Source organism: Sciurus carolinensis, chromosome 1, assembly GCF_902686445.1.
Source record: "Sciurus carolinensis chromosome 1, mSciCar1.2, whole genome shotgun sequence".
In the NCBI taxonomy this organism is placed as follows: domain Eukaryota; kingdom Metazoa; phylum Chordata; class Mammalia; order Rodentia; family Sciuridae; genus Sciurus; species Sciurus carolinensis.
In genome coordinates this window covers 7,278,330-7,292,083 of record NC_062213.1, presented here as the reverse complement: position 1 = coordinate 7,292,083, position 13,754 = coordinate 7,278,330, and positions in this window count along the sequence as shown.

Sequence of the window (13,754 nt, the reverse complement as noted above, 5' to 3'; positions counted from 1 at the left end):
GGGCCTATGCATCTGGTCTTCCACCATAGAAAGTTTGGGGTAGCAATGGACCGAGGTTAGTAGATGTCAGCTGGGCCTTGCTGGGTCCTTCTGTATCTTGGGCTTCTTAGTGTGTCTAATAGGCAAATGTTCAAGATTAACAGGTGATAGTGAAACCAAAACAGTTCATTTCTACTCTCCATCTGTTCATCGTCTGTCTGTCCACCCATAAACATTTCCTTGTAAATGCATTCCAATCCTTTCTTTTTCCCCTGAAAAGCCAGTCAGACCATCTGCTGCTGCCCACAAATCCTTATTTATTTTCCTTTTGGGCTACTTCTCTTTTCACACATGTACACTGCCTGTAGCTTGGTCATGGGAGGACTTGAACGTGACCTTACATTATAGAGCAAATCTGCAGATGCTGCTGTGATACTGTGCTCGATTTTCAGTTTGTGTTTGCATGTTGCACTAGGTCATTTGTAAGCCAGGCATAGGTTCTTCTTCCTAAATCACCTGTGAGGCCAAGATCTCTCAGGCACATGGGCATAGAAGACATCTGAGGAAGGAGTGTTTGTCCACTGGAAATAAGCACCACGGGAGCCTGAAATATGATATCTGCTCCTGCCTCTTTATTAAGCATTCTGTTCCTGCTCAGGCTAGGTTCTGGAGGTATTGCTTTCATCTTACAGAGGACCATCACTGGGCTCTTAGCCTTATCATCAGTGGGTCTAAAAGGATCCAGCTCATAATGAGCAGTTCCAAGCACTGCCTCATGCTTATGCATTCTGCCTCCGCAGTAGCTCTTAAGCACGTTAGGAAGTGCTTGTCCAGAAGAATAACACTCCTTCCCACAGTTGGCATGATCTTGTTCCTACCATGGGACTGAATTGTGGTTTTCCCACTGGAACAAGTCACATACTACAGAAGACATTTTCCCACCACTGACATCTCTATTGTCACAGGATCAGTCAAATTGCATGGTTCAGTTGACTCTGCTACATGCAATAACTCCTGGACCTGCTGCATGCATTTTTTTTTTTCTGTTCTGGGCCCCACTTAATACTGAAGTCTTTCATGTACTCCTCCCACTGGGATCCTAAACAATTTATGGGTATATCCAATCTGTGAAACTTCACTAGACTTATACCTCAACCTCAGGAACACATGAATTTCACCAAGACCTCCAGCATTGGAGGCTCCTTTTACTTGCTGTGTCCAATGATCATGATGCCATCAATATAGTAGATCCAAGTGACGTTTTGTAGGTCATATCTCTGTAAATTTTTTTTTTTTCTGGTGAAGGACGAGATTGCTAATATAGACCTGGGGCAGCATTGTTACTGCAAGTTATTGCCCATTCCATAAATTCCATACAAATGCAACTATGTTTTCTCCCTTCTGATTGACATGAAAACACACTTGCCAAAGTGCATTCCTCAGGTCAAGTCTTGCAAATAAAGCACATTTGGCATGGTGGCTATAATCAGGCCCTTACAGAGTTGATCTCACAGTGGTCTATAGTCTTTGTCCAGGAGCTACCTGATTTCCTCAGGGCTCAACTACTGTGTTAAATGCGAAGTCCAATGGGGTTAATATTCCTACATCCTTTGTATCCTTACTGAGGTCATAATTCTCTAACCTTCTCATTTCCTGGAATGTGATATTGCTTTAGGTAGCCATCTTTGAAGTAATCTACTTGACTATTGCATTCTAGTCTTGGACCTAATCATTCTCCATTTTCCTGTTGGACAATTTGGGAGACCTCTTGTATTATGTGACGTTCAAATGCATGTAGCTTGCACTAAACTCTTCCTTGTTTATTTATATGGATAGTGCTTATTTAGACTATCTGATACCATTCTGCTTAAGTTACCATTTTCTCTACATACTTGAATTGCATTGTTGTGGTTAATTTATGGTTGTCATGGTTAATTTTCAACTTGATTGGAATAAAAGATGCCTATGATTAAGAGGCTTCTGGGTGTGTCCGTGAGAGTGTGTCAAGGAATGATTGGCATGTGGGTTAGCAAACTGAAGTGACCCTCCCTAAGTATGGGCAGCACTGCCCAATAGGATGGTGGCTTGGATGGAATAAAAGGAAGCAGATGCAGATGCAAGCTTGGCTCTTCTTGAACAGGTTCTTGATTGCTGCTTTGATCATCTGAGGATATTGGACTCTCCCTTTTAATTCTTCCAAAGCAGACTCTGCCAGTGATTCTCCAGGTAGTTTCCAGAAGCCTTGGTCTTGGACTAGGGTAGCACTGTTGATCCTTCTTGTTCTGGGGCTTCCGCCTCTTGGACTGCACAGCTGCTGGTTCTTCCATCTCTCCAGCCTGCAGATGGTCATTGTTAAACAACAACTTCTGGTTGTTTAAGCCAATCTAATAAATCCCTTTTTATATTCATACTTCCTGTTGATTCTTTTCCTCTAGAGAACCCTGACTACTATATGCATGATACATCATACTTTCTAATAAGTTCTCTTTACAAGTATGCCCACTAGTCCACTCCCTGTGAACATTAAACATTTCGTTGGGACCGCCAACTTTGTACCAGTATTTGTCTCGGCGTTCAAGCTGTCACCTACACGGGGTTCTGTCTCCAAGCAGATAGTGTGTGATCTAGCTCAGAAAAGTTTCTGCTTTCCTGCTCTACCCCCTCCAGGAACTACTGTTACTCCTGGAAGAGATGAAGTTTGTGGTATAAAACATTAATGACCAACCCTATCATGCAGAGATAGAGGAAGCAGAATTGAGCTTGGATAGGAATCAAGGTGTAATTAATTTTTGACCCACCATGCTAGAATCTCCGGAGCAAGAGTTGCTCACAGGGTGTCACGCCAAGCCGCTCTTGCACAGGGCTGTACCACCCTCCTCTTCCCATCTGCCTGTGCTGCTGTCTTCTCTCCCTTGTCCAGGTGAGTTTTCCTCTCTCTAGTCCGCCCCAAGTCTCTTCGGCTGCCTTTTAGGGATTTCTGATTCCCAGTCTCCTTTCATTGGCACTTTCCTGGCCATCGAGTCAAACCAGCAGACGTTCGGGTCCATACTTTGATAGGATTCTTTGTTTCTGCCTTTTCTACGTGGTCCACTGTGATCCTCAGGCCAACAGCCTGAGGGACTTTGATGTGAGGTGTGCTGTGGGCAGCTCTGGCATTGCACATATTGTCGGACTTCAGATTCTAAAGTCTGACGACGCCATCCAGCGGAATCAATTTGGCGCGGGGGACAAAAGAGTAGCGAGGCTCTTGAATTCAGAATGGTTTATTGATGAATCAGGAAACCCGGGAACTGGAACCTCCAACCTCGAACCACCTCTTAAAAAAACCCCTCCGTCACTTGAGGAGAACCAGCTTATATCCCTTCCAGGAGGGGAAGGGTGGGGCTGACGCCAATTATGCAAAGATTAGGCGAGAGCTAGCTGCCCAATCATGGTAAAGGTCAAAATGAGCAGGCACGAGCAGGAGCACCTGTGCACACGTTGTGTGTGTGGACTTAATTGGATACGGCCAATGACAAATCACCTGGGTGTGCTTATGCTAATCAACCTCCTCACTGCCCGTGTGATCAAAGCAACCTCTGACTGGCTGCCAAGCGCCATCCCGGCGCCATCCAGACGGCATAGCCCCCAACAGTCTGGGGAGGGCCCTAGTTCTTTATTCTAAGGAAATCATGCTGGAGTCTCAGGGTGCTGCTGAGGAGTCCTGACAATATTGTTCTGATAATTTTCATTTTCAGTCTCTCTGCCGTTCCTCTGATGTGCAGGGTCTTTGAAACTGACTGGGCTCAGGCTAAGTTATCCCTTTTCTTAAAATGCTCACCAGGGCACAGGATGGCGATCCTCCTTAGATGGTCCCTTACACCAAGGTGATCAGCAGAGCACACAGTGCTGTATCTCCTGCTCTCCTTCACAAGGTGCGCCCAAGTTCCCAGGAGGCTCTTGTGACTGAGGATCCCGGAATTTTGCCAAAAACATCACCAAAATCCCCAAAGGAAATTTATAAATTAGAACCTTACAGAGACCTACTTCCAAATTAGGTATAGAAGAAGAGTCATATCAAGCTGAGGTTTTTACATTGCCTAACAGTGAACTTGGGCTAGTCACTTTCCTTTTGGATTTTCCTTTGCAATGAGAAATATCATTCCTTTCTTCTGGTTAACAGGGTGTTTTGATAATTGTATATAACTCACCTGTGGGAAATACCTTTGTGAATTCTCAAGCACCGTGCACTTACTGCCTACAATTAATGCCTCAGAGCTTGCTATACTCTGAACAGGAGAGAAGAGAGCTACATCTCAAGTAGAAAATGCCAGACTTTCAGACACATGGTTGCATAGTGTCTAAAGAAATGTATTCCCTGACACCAACGTGTTGATTGACCTCTCTGCCTCATTCACCTCATCTTTGAGATGAGAATAAGGACAACCTAACAGCATCATCATCATGATTCAATATGGAAATTTAGTATGCTTTTTATGAGGCTGGGCTTAGCACCATAAAGTGCTTGGTAAGAACTAGGTAGTTACTAGACATTTTCCCAACTACCTTGTTTATGGTAGGTACTTACAAATAAAGTGTATTATAAACATTTTAATTATGTAGAAAGGGTGCAACCATTACTACTTTTAACAAAATATTAATATTGTGTATTAATATTAGATATGCACATGTATGCATATCATTCTCATATCTTTTCTACACCACAAATGCATATATAATTTTAATAATATGCCTATTTCTTTCCATGTGTAAAACATTTTCATATTTTCAGGCATGGTATTATGTAATACATTAACTCAGCTGGTTCCTTGTCCCAAAACTTGTTCATGTGCACCTGCTGCCTTTAATATATATCAGTGTTTTGCCTGTTATACTCTTTCTTAGATTTTTTTCTGCATGTTTTCTCATGTATCTGTGTGATAGTTTTATTTCCAACCTATTTGCTTAAACATTTGCTCTCCTGAACTTTAATAAACTTTGTAAAAATCACATCCAAAATTGTTTCACTAATATACAATATCAATTTATATAATTCACATAATTTATATTTAATGTTATTACATGAATGTTATGTTTTATATCCATACTGATATATCCTCATATTTTAATTTTTTAAATTATTAATTACTATTTTGTTACTATTTTAAACATTAATTTATATAATTTATATCTACCAGGCTGGGGAGATAGCTCAGTTGGTAGAGTGCTTGCCTTTCAAGCACACAGGCCCTGGGTTCAATCCCCAGCACTGCAAAAAAAAAAAAAAAAAAAAAAAAAAAAAAAAAAATCGTATATCTACCTACATATATCAAAAGGTCAGTACTCATTATTACTATATTTTAAAATGCTTTTTATTAGGGGAAAATGCTATATTCACCTTGTTTTAATCAGTATTTTTCTATTGATTAGTCAAGTTCACCTTCTGCTCATGATTTGCAATTTGAATTTTCTCCCTCTTCCTTCTTATTCCTTCCTTTCCTTTGTGCTCATGGGTGCATGCTTTTGCTAATCTTGCTCTTCAACATTTCCTCAGATCTTGGTCTTCGTCAACCTGATATATTGTGTATCTGTCTAGATCGACATCATCTACACAAGTTGTGTGTGTGATTTTAATGTTGATTAAGGATCCAGTTTGTTTTTCATGTATAGATGACCAATTGTCCCTGTACAATTTTGGTGTCTTCTTAGTATAATTATGTATCAAAATAAAAATGAACAGCATACACATTCCTTTTTCTAGGTCCACTACAATGTTTCTGTTTTATTTTTATAGCTTTGTAATGTATTTCAATCAGGTGAGTCTGCTCTCCTCCACTTTGACTTGCAATTTGATATGGCTTATTCTTGAATTTTCATCTTTCTGTAAGAATTTAAATATCAGTTTTTAATATCACATAAAAATTGGTTTTGATTAAAATTGAATTCATGATAGTTGGTACACCTTAATAGTATTGAATATTTTTTCTCAAAATGTGAGATGTTTTCATTACTTCAATTATTTTGTGTGTGTACTCTATTCACAATGTAGTTTATTTTAATTGATTTTTGCTGGCATATAGCAGCATTATTGATATTTTTCTTTGATTCTATCTCTATCAACTTTCTTTTAGTTCTGATAATTTGTAGATTTTTTTTTATTGTTGTCAATATGTTAAAGATAATATACATAATATGTATAAATTTCTAGCTATTATTTATCAGTATTTTTCATGATGTCAGTTTTACTTCTTTTTTGTGGGACCTCATATTGCATCTCTTTGTCTTTATTGTCTTACTGTGCTTCAAGAATCTCCAGGTAGAGGTCAGGATTTCATGATACTGGTTCTTATATCACTTGAGACTTGCTTTATGAATTATAATGTGATGAATTATTATGAACTTTCAATCTTAGCTCAAAAAGAATGTATGCATTTTAAACTTATCCAGTGTAGGATTTAGTAAATATTTATTAGATTCCTCCTATTTCCTGTTTTCTTATCTATCAGACCGGGGTTTTGGAAACAAATACCCACTAGACAAATTCAGTTCATGGGTAGCCTTCTATGTGGTCAGTGAGTTAAGAATGGCCTTCAATTACTGAAGAGATTGTATAAACACAGTAACATAGATGCAAACCATAATTTATATTTATCATTAAAATAATTATATAGAATATATAGCATGCAAAATTTATATATAATAAAGAAAATATTATAGACACTATGTCATGTGCAAATCCCCAAATATTTATTCTCTGACCTTTTGTAGAAAACATTTACCCAATTTCTAATCTATATACTTAGGGCTTTTTTTTTTTTTTTTTTTTTGCTTGATTCATAATTTCTTTCAAAACAGGCTAATATCTTTCATTGAGTATTCTTTAGTTAATCAACTGTTTGTCACTTTTGCTTTTAGTTTTAGAAGCTATGTTTTTAAGTACACATGGGCACAGGATTATATTATCTTTCTGGTGAATTATTCATTTTATCATTTAAAGGTCACCTTTATCCATATTAATGCTTTCTGCATTCATTTAATTAGTATCTGTCTTGCCTATATTAAAAGAAGGTTGGTGTTCAAATATTGATATCAGAGCAGAGGTTCTCATAAGGAATATGATTTTTTCAGTTGTTGATGGGAGAATCTTGGATTTTGGAAATTTTATCTCTGAAATTTTTGCCTTTCCTTCCCCTGGATGTCCCAGGGGTGCTCCAGGGCTGAGAGAGAATAATTTGTTAATAAATCAGTTTAGGGATTACAAAGCTATTCAAATGCAGTGATTTGAATTCTGTACCAGCACTCCATGCTTCTTTGGGGTTTGGAATTTCTTTTTTTTTTTTTTTTTGCCCTGGAGATTTAATCCAGGGGTGCTTTACCACTGACTTTACCACTGAACCACATACCCAGGCTTTTTTTTTTTTGAAACAGTGTTTCATTAAGTTGCTTAGATCCTCCCTAAGTTGCTAAGGCCAGCCTTACATGTGATCCTCCTGTCTCAACCTCTCAAGTTGCTGGGATTACAAGCATGCACCCTGCCTCTGGCTAGGGTTTTGGTAATTTCTAATGAGCAACTTCTACCCATCTCAACCCAGGAGTCTAACTAGAGATGAAGTTCACTTCCTCCTTGCTGGGCTGGCGGATGCTGATTTTTTTCCCTCCTTCACTTAGGCCTTTTTATCCCCTGGCCCTAGCTCTATGGGTAGAATTCATTTAATCTTCAAATGCACTGGCTAAGTAGAGTCTTCTGTCTCATGGGGTTATCATTCCTGCTTTCTGTTAGCACTTGCATCTTATATACATCTACCAGTCCTACATTCAGCATTGATTCATGGTACCAGTTTCTGGTATTGGGTGATTCCTTTTTCCCTTTGTGGATATTGTGCTTATTTAAATATTTAAAAAGTATTTTTTTGTTTTTTTCTCAGTAAGAAATAAGAGGAATATCTGTGTTATGATGAGAACTCATTCCACCATATGTCAAAACTTGAACTCATCAATCTGATTCTTCATCCAGAAATATATTTTTTGTCAACACATTTGACAGTGGGATGCTTTGGCTCAGACCCATTTGGTAACCTGTCCATGATCACCTGGCTTTTACAATTACAAAGTATAAAGCTCTTCTTCTTCTCACTTTACTATGTTTGAATTCTGACATGTTGCAGAAATTATTTTATAAGAATTAGTGAATGAACATAAAGATAGGTAAGTGTATACTTACTGGTTCTCAGAAATAGCTAAACTGCTCTAAGGAGAAAATGGCTTATGAACCCAAAAAAATCTATTATGGCATGGCTGCTACTCTTCATCTTTCAGCTCTCCTTTTACATGTATTGGTTTAGTTCTTGCCCAAGCTGACTTGATGTGGTAGAAAGAGAGCCATTAGTGGATACCTTATAGCTTAACAGCCATAGAGGAAGAGTGATTCCTCTTTCTCAACATTCCATACATAGGCTGAGAGATGTGACTCACAGCACTGACTTTAGTTATAAGTCTGTGGCTGAATCATATATAATGAATATGTATACTAGGAATGGCCAGAGGGTATCCCTTGAGTTCAAGCCCAGTTGAGGCCAGGTGGAAAGTATTCTGCCCCCAAATCATAAAACCCCTTGTACAAGGCTTGCCCCAGGTCAGCTGCTTTCCCATATCTCTGACATTTCTGCTTTCCCTACGGAGACACTATCTGTTTCAGACTGGTATCAGTAAGGATTTTTGTACCCCTTCACCACAGTGCTCAATGCAATGTATTGTGATTGTTTTTAAAAGCATTTGCTTCTCTTCCCTGACTTAGTCTCCATGAGGGCATGACCCTGCTTCTTTGGCCCATTATTGTGTAGTCAGTGCTTGGAAACCTAGTGGTACATTATACACAGGCAACAAATAGATTGTTAAAGACCAGCTTCATAATAGAGAGGACACAGAATCCCAGTGCTGCAAAGAACAGAAACTTTCCCTTACTCACAGGAATTTTGATTGGTAATGATGTTGATGGAGCCCATGGGAGTTTATCATCTTAAAAGCTTTGTTTTCAAGATTGCACTAGTTGTCAACATCCAGCTGGCAGACAGATGGGGGGTGGGAGGAGGTTGAATTGCATCAGGCTAGGAAGTGACATCAGTTACTCCTTCTATTGGTCAGAACATAGCTACAAGCTTATCTCCATATGTAATAGGGACTACAAATAATGGTTCTAGACTGCGCAGCTACTTCCCACCAACACCTCTATGCTGTGAATTGGAAGCGTGAACCTTGGTGAGCAGTCACTAATCTTTGTCACAGTAAGATTTATTGAATAAATACATAATCTCATCACACTTTGTTCCAAACAAGACTCAGGTATGGAGATTTCTGGTGGAAAAAAAGGATTTATTTTAATTTTTTTTTCTTTTGGTCTATTTCTCTTAAAGAAAGTCAACCTCATGTACATATATGACTGCATGACCAATGTGATCCTACAATGTATACCACCAGAAAAATGAGAAATTATACTCCATTTATGTATGATCTATCAAAATACATAAATGTCTTCTACTGTCATGTACAAGTAATTAGAACAAATTAAAAAATTAATAAAAAAGAAAAAAGATCAGATAATATTCATTTATTTTTCACTTTTTAGATTTTTCCATAATTTGGGAGCCATTATAATTATACATTGTTACACACTCATTCATGCACAAGATATAACAATATAATTTGGTTGATATTATTCCCTAGTATTTCCACTTTCACTCCCATGCTGTCCTCCCTTAGTCCCTTCCCTCTACCCTACCAATCTTCCTTCAATTTCCATGAGATCCACCTCTAGATTCCATATGTGAAAGAAAATAATAATCCTCAACATACTAAGTCTGGTTTATTTCACTTAATGTTTTCAAGCTCCATCCTTTGTCCTGAAAATGACATGATTTAATTCTTCTTACGAATGAGTAAAACTCCACTGTGTATATATACCACATTTTCTTTATTCATTCATCTCTTCATGGGCACTTGGGCTGATTCCAGACTTTGACTATTTTGAATTGCATTGCTATAAACCTGATTATGCATGTATTACTATAGTATTTTGGCTTTAGTTTTTTTTTTTTTTTTTTTTTTTTTGCATAAGCACTAAGTAGTGGAATAATTGGGTCATATGGTGGTTTCACTTCTAGGTTTTTTCTTTTTCTTTTTCTAAGGAAAGTCCATTCTGAGTTCCATAGAGGTTGTACTAATTTCCAACCCCATCAACAGTGTAAAAAGTGTTCCTTTTTCTCAACTTTCTTACTAGCATTTATTATTGTTTTTATTTTTGATGACTGCCATTCTGGTTAATGAGAGGAAATCTCAGTGTATTTTTGATTTGCATTTCCCTGTCAATGATGTTGAATGTATTTTCATATATTTGTTGGCCATTTTTATTTCCTTTTTTGAAAATGCCTGTTCAGTTCATTTTTCCATTTATTAATCAAGTTATTTGTGTTGTTTTCATGTTGAGTTTTTGGAGCTCTTTATACATTCTGGATATGAAACCTGTCAGAAGAGTAGCTAGCAAAGGTTTTATCCCATTCTGTTGGTTCTCTCTTCACACTATTAATTGTTTCCTCTGTTTTGCAGAAAGTTTTAATCTGATGCCATCCCACTTATTAACTCTTTGTGTTACTTTCTGAGCATTGGGAGTCCAGTTGAGAAACTGGTTGCTTCTACCTACACATTGGAGTGTTGACCTATCCTATCCTCCTGGATGCTCACCGGAGAGGTCTTTCATCTTCTCCACTAGATTTATTCCTAGGTAGTTCCTTTTGTTTCTGTTCTGTTTTTGGGGTTATTGTGAATGGGTTTGTTTTCCTGATTTCTTTCTTGGCAGATTCACTGTTGGTATATAGGAAAGGTATTGATTTTTCTATGTTGATTTTATAAACTGCTACTTTACTGAATTTATTAGTTCTAGCTGTCTTTTGGTGGAGTTTTTGAATCTCCTTCATATAAGATCATATCATCTGCAAAAAGTGATAATTTGACTTCTTCTTTTCCTATTTCTATCCATTTTATTTCCTTATCTTGCTTAATTTCTCTGGCTAGAATTTCTATTACTATATTGACTGTAATGGTGAGAGTGAACATCCATGTTGTTCTAGATTTTAAAGGAAATGCTTTCAGTTTTTCTTCATTTACCATGACCTTAGCTTTTGCTTCATTATATATAGTCTTCATGATATTGAATTAGGTTTCTCCTATCCCTAGTTTATTAATATTTTTTTTCACAAATGGGTGGTCAATTTTGTCAAAGGCTTTCCCTGAATCCATTGAAATGACTAAGTAATTTTTGTCCTTTATTCTATTTATATGAAAAATTACATTTATAGACTTTCATATGTTAAATCATCCTTGCAATCCTGTTTAAAACCAACTAGATCATAATGTTTAATTTTCTTAATATGTTGATGAATATGATCTACTAATATTTTGTTGGGGATTTTTGCATCTATGTTTATCAGGGATAGTAGTCTGTTGTTCTCTTTCCTGGATGTCTTCTTACTTAATTTTAATATGAGTGTGATACTGGCTTCATATAATGAATTTAGAGGTCTTCCATCCCTTCCTATTTTATGGAATAATTTGAGAAGCATTGGTATTAATTCTTTTTTAAAAGTCTGTTAGAATTCAACTGAGAATTCATCTGTTCCTGTGCTGGTCTTTGTTGAAAATATTTTAGTTAATGCCTCTATCTCATTACTAGTTATTGCTCTGTTTAACTTTCTATGTCATGTTGAGTCAGTTTTGGCTGGTCATATGTGTCTAGAAATGTATTAATTTCTTTTAGGTTTTTCAATTTGTTGGAGTATAATAATAGTCCCTCATGATCCTCTGAATTTTTCTTATGTCCATGGTGATTTCTGCTTTTTCATCTCTAATTTTATTAATTTATGTCCCTGTCTTAATGCTTTGGTTAGTTTGGCTAAGAGTTTATTGATATTGTTTATCTTTTCAAAGAACCAACTTTTCATTTTATTGGACCTTTGTGTTGTTATTTTATTTACCATTTCTTTGATTTTAGTTCTCATCTTAATTATTTCCTTCTTCCTACTGGTTTTGGAATTGGTTTGATTTTTCAAGGGCCTTTAACTGTGTTCACTTTATTACTTATTTGGGATCTTTGTGATTTTCTTATCCTTTTAGAATTGCCTTCATAGTGTCCCAGAGGTTCGGGTATTTTGCATCATTATTCTCATTTGACTGTAAGAATTTAAATTTCTCCCCTGATTTTTTTCTATCAACCATTCATCATTTAAAAGTGTTTTTTTTCAATCTCCCTTGTTTACATATAGTTTTTGTAGTCTTTTTTGGGAGGGATGTGTTTCTTTCTAATTTTATTCCATTATGATCAGATAAAATGTAAGGAATAAAACTAATTATTTTTTCTTTTGTATTTGCTAAGAGTTGCTTTGAGGCATAAACTGTGGTATGTTTTAAAGAAGGTTCTATTGGCATCTGAAAAATAAAGTGTATTTGGTTGTTGGATAAAATATTCTATAAATGTCCATTAAATTCTATATGTATGTGTGTGTGTGTGTGTGTGTGGGTGTGTATGTATTTTTTAAGTTCAAGGAGTTTTATTGAATGTATATCTGGATGACCTGCCTATTGGTGAAAGGAATGTGTGGAAATCACCCAGTAGTGTGGTGCTGGGGTCTGAGTCTTTAAGTCAATTGGTGCCTGCTTTTTGTAATTTGGAGCTCCAATTTTTGGGGTGTAAATATTTATTTTCTGCTGTATCTTTTCATTGGATTGTTCCTATGTCCAGTATAAAGTGACCTTCTTTACCCCTTCTGGTTAACTCTGGCACGAAGTCTGCTCTGTCCTATATGAAATTAGCTACTCCTGCTTCTTTTCAGGCTCCATTTGCATGGTATATCAATTTCTATCCTTTTACTTTTAGTCAATAGCTCTCTTTGTCTATAAGTTGATTGTATTGCAAACAAAACATAATGGGTATTATTTTTAAATCCATTATTTCCAGCCTATTTCTTTTAATTGGAGAGTTGAGACCATTTACATTCAATGGTATTATAGAGAGATATTATTAATCTCTATAATTTGATTTATTTCTACTACTTCATTTTTTTCTCATTTTTTAAAGCTACTCTTCACAAGCAGTTTGTCCATTTACGTGCTCTGGGTTTTCATTTTGATTTCTTCTCTGCAAAGAATTTCTTTAAGTATTTTCTGGACAGCCTGGTTAAGAGATGTGAATTCTCTTAATGTTGTCCTAGAGTTCTTCTGTATTCTGATCATGGCTACTTATTCTTTCTTTTCTTGAATATTCTCAGAATGTTCAAGGCCAGCACTTTGTCTTCTAGTTCTGAGATTGTTTCTTCAATATACCTACTCTATTAAAGAGACTTTAAAAAAATTTTTGGTAATACATTATTTCATTTATTCACTATTTTCTAAACAAGTGGCATACACTGGGTAATAAGCTTGGTTCATGAAGTGTAGATGAAGATAGAAGATACACACTTGTATTTTATGCCGAAGGAATATTGTGGAAATAAGACTGACCAAAGGAACCATTGAACAGTTTATTTGGTTTATTGTGTCTTTTATTTTCAAGGTGTATGTTTGATTCATGTCCAATATCCCTATCTTGTTACATAATTTATTATTCATATACTTCTTGAGTTCATATACATACTGACTTCTTCAATTAATTTACTTGCTTTTTCTGTGTTCTCTTGGAATTCATTGATTATATTTATAATCATTCCTTTGAATTCTAGTCTGGCTTTTCATCCACATATTGGTATCTTTGA